Consider the following 865-nt stretch of genomic DNA (forward strand, 5'->3'; position numbering starts at 1 on the left):
AAAAAAAAAAAAAAAAAAAAAAAAAGAAAATAGGTTACATTTAAGGAAGGTGCTTTAAAAAGCAGAAGCAGACTTTAAAATTCAATTTGTGGACACCTTTTTAAAAATTGAATCAAAGATTATAATTTAGATATACAATAACACCTATATATAGATTCGTTTTAACACTGAGTTTTCTTTCAGACTCTTTTCTAACTACATAGACAATAAAATTAACGTTTGCATAAAGCTAGGTTTGTGGGTTTTTGACTTCTACAAAGTCATTTTTTTTTCCTTTTATCCCTGAAAACTAGCCATTGCCAAAAGTGTGTAATTTAGAATGACTGACAGGATGCAATTTGTTAACTAAGTTCATTAATGCCGCAGTGAAAAAGTTACTTTTCAGGGATACCATGTTATCATAATACAAAAACACGTTAGTTCATTTTTATATATATGTATATATTTTTAATACTTTATTTTTGGAGCAGTTGTAGGTTTATAAAAAAGCAGAAAATAGAGTGTTTCCAAATACCCCCTTCTCCCTCAGTTTCCCATATTATCTTGCACTGATGTGGCACATTTGTTATAGTTGAGTCAATCTTTTTGTTTGTTAGTTTTGTTTGGGATTTTTTTGTTGTTTTTTTTGTTTGTTTGTTTGTTTTGAGACGGAGTCTCGCTCTGTCACCCAGGCTGGAGTGCAGTGGCACGATCTCAGCTCACTGCAAGCTCCGCCTCCCAGGTCCCTGCCACTCTTCTGCCTCAGCCTCCCGAGTAGCTGGGACTACAGGCACCTGCCACCACGCCCGGCTAATTTTTTGTATTTTTAGTGGAGACGGGGTTTCACTGTGTTAGCCAGGATGGTCTCGATCTCCTGACCTAGTGA

Source organism: Hylobates moloch, unplaced genomic scaffold (genome assembly GCF_009828535.3).
Source record: "Hylobates moloch isolate HMO894 unplaced genomic scaffold, HMol_V3 SCAFFOLD_5, whole genome shotgun sequence".
NCBI classification, from domain to species: Eukaryota; Metazoa; Chordata; class Mammalia; order Primates; family Hylobatidae; genus Hylobates; species Hylobates moloch.